The sequence below is a fragment of the Capsicum annuum genome, chromosome 9 (assembly GCF_002878395.1).
Source record: "Capsicum annuum cultivar UCD-10X-F1 chromosome 9, UCD10Xv1.1, whole genome shotgun sequence".
NCBI lineage: Eukaryota > Viridiplantae > Streptophyta > Magnoliopsida > Solanales > Solanaceae > Capsicum > Capsicum annuum.
Genome location: NC_061119.1, coordinates 7,585,310 through 7,588,191, shown reverse-complemented (window position 1 = coordinate 7,588,191; position 2,882 = coordinate 7,585,310). Strand labels below are relative to the sequence as shown.

At 32.2% G+C, this 2,882-nt stretch overlaps 1 long non-coding RNA gene across 3 annotated transcripts in view; it reads left to right on the top strand.

Annotated features, from left to right (window-relative positions):
- The window catches only part of LOC107843091, a 6,424-nt gene extending 4,792 nt beyond the window's left edge, over positions 1-1,632 (top strand). For all 3 annotated transcript variants that reach the window (XR_007044403.1, XR_007044404.1, XR_007044405.1), the window contains exon 2: positions 1,148-1,632. This is a non-coding gene — a long non-coding RNA (uncharacterized LOC107843091). The remainder of the gene's footprint in view (positions 1-1,147) is intronic.
- Positions 1,633-2,882: the final 1,250 nt, after the last annotated feature.

Below are 2,882 nucleotides of genomic sequence, written 5' to 3'. Positions count from 1 at the left end.
TAAAAAAAATCTAACTTCCCCCACGTAAGAGGTTAGACCTAGAGCGGATGTAATTAAGGATTTACAGGTTCATCGAGGTGCGGAGCTAGCTAATTGCGAGGGGTTATCCAAACCCCCTTCAACAGAAAATTATACTATTTATATAAGTTTAAAATTATTTTTCATATATATATATAGCAGACATTGAACTCCTTTTAATTAGTTTTTTATTCACATTTTTCGATTTTGAACTCTCTTAGATTAGATGTTGACTCCGCCATTGGGATCATCCACACCCAATAATTTTGATTCAACCTTATATATATGTTAAAGATCAGTGGATAAGTACAAATAGTAGAGTTCGAATCCAACAAATTAAGTGAAATAAGTTAGCAGAATTCTGAACTCAAACTTATAATGTTCAAATTCTTTTAAGGAAAAAATACATAAAGTAGCATACTTAAGTATTAAATTACAAAAAAATAGCAACACTTTTATCAAATTACATTTTTTAACATATGTATTTGTATGTATTTGTATTTTTGTAGCAACAGTTTGCAAAAATACAAAATACATATCGATCATAAGGGCAGTAAAAATCATATGTATTTGTATTTTTGTAGCAACAGTTTGCAAAAATATAAAATACAACTTGTTATATTATGTAATTATAAAACTATTGCTATGAAGCTCATAATTAATGGGATAAGTATGTTATTTGTGAGTTATGCCCTTCTTTTAATGTGCCTCTGTTTGGCGATAGGTTAGAAAGACATCCGGTGATTTTGAAAATCATGTACTCACCATTTCCTTACAAAAAAAGACACCCCGGTGCACCAAAGCTTCCGTTATGCGTAAGATCCAGGAAAGGGCCACACCACAAGGGTGTCTTGTACGCAATTTTACCTTGCATTTCTACTAAAGGCTATTTTCAGGGCTAGAACCGTGACTTTCTGGTCACATGACAACAACTTTATCAATTACTCCATAGCTCCCATTTCTCTAAGGTCAAAAATATTTTGTATTAACGAAGAATTAAAGTTTAAATTGGTAATATTATTAGTTATTAGAATATATCGATAAAATTTTTTTTTTGCATCGATAGTGTATATAACTTTAGGATTAAAAATAATCATATTCTAACTTGTGTGCACAATAATTTTGGCAGGAAATTCTTGTGTTTAAGTTGAACAACTTCTTGAATCAATGGGTTATGTGATTGTGATATCATTGCCAGTGATTCTGACCATCCTCATAGCAGCCCTAGCTTGTTACCTCTTTGGTAGGGCACGAGGTCGTCGAGAAGCCACCATGGTTCCTCCATATTATGGACCGCCACCACCAGCGCCTCCTCCCGGAGTCCATTCTCCGCCACCCCAAAAATAGACATCTTTTTTTCTTAATTGTTGCTTCTCAATATTGTATAGGTCATATTTTGTTAAAATTTCCAAATAAAGCGCCTTATTGCAAGTGTATTTGTCTCGTTTCAATTTTATCGAATATCATCAGAGGGTCTAAAGAAAATTTTTCGAATTGTGACAAAATCAAAATTTTAGTAGAGGCGATTCTCCTTGTCATTTGTCATGTTATTTAAATTTGTGTAAGTTTGTTTAATTGTATGAAGATCAAATAAAGTGTCCTATTGTAAGTGTATTTGTCTCGTTTCAATTTTATCGAATTTCATCAAAGGAACACAAGGATAGGGTTTAAAAACATATTTTCGGATTTAAACTTCTTTGTTCTTTTCAAGCTTCTTCGAAGAAAGTAATTGTTGCAAAATCAAAATTTTAGTAGAGGCGATTCCCTCTTAATTTGTCATGTTGTTTAATATTATGAAGACCAAATGTAAAGTGCCTTATTGCAAGTGTATTTGCCTTGTTTCAATTTTATTGAATATCATCAAGGATAGGGTTTAAAGACAATTTTTCGGATTTTAACTTCTTTGTTCTTTTCAACCTTCTTCGAAGAATGTTATTGTTGCAAAATCAAAATTTTAGTTGAAGCAATTTCCCTCATAATTTGTTTATTTTAAATCACATGTTTCAAAAGTATGTCTTTCTTTCTTAAATTTTTTATTGATTTAAACTACCTCACATAAATTAAAATCGAGAAAGTATTATTTAGTGGATGTCCATTACTCCTAAGGTGAAATATTATGAAATTAAAGGTGAGATATTCATAATTATGTAAATAAAATTAGGGCTTAAAACTAACTAGCTCTCACATCTTTATGATCTCCCTCTCCTTCACAACCCGATCTTCTTGTGATGCAGCGGAACTATGGCAATTAGGATCTGTGATTCAACGAAGCTATGACAATTAGAATCTCAAGACCCAAAAATATCTATTATGCAAGGAATAGCAGACTTACATCACAATGTCTTTTTCTTCGTTATTCTAATTTTGGTTTTCATATCATGAATCTTGCGTAGCGTTTTATGACATTTTCACTATAAAAAAAAATTCAATCTCGCAAAGGATTGTTCATGGAACTACTATCGAGGGGCATTGGTACTTAAGTGGGATCGGGTTAAATGAGTTCTGCGGGTAAGCAATTCGGTGCAAGCTCCAGGTGATGCCATTGATGTAAAAAAAACAGTTAGAGTAGATCAAGCTAAATGTTGAATCATAAGTAGGAGGGACAGTGCTTGCTTTTCTTTTTATAGATCTACTTCTTTCACTACTTATGCCTTATAGTGTAGTGGTAAAAATAAGCTTCTTCCGGGACCGAAACATGGAGACCAAAAAGTTTATCTTTTCTCATCAATCAGACACATTATAAATTTTTACTCAGACGTAATTCTGAAATATTCCACCTTATCTCGCGTATTAAACGGCCCCTTAAAATGTTAATAGATGAAAATAATCCTACAAAAATTTCTTGTATTTTTTTTACAGGTCTC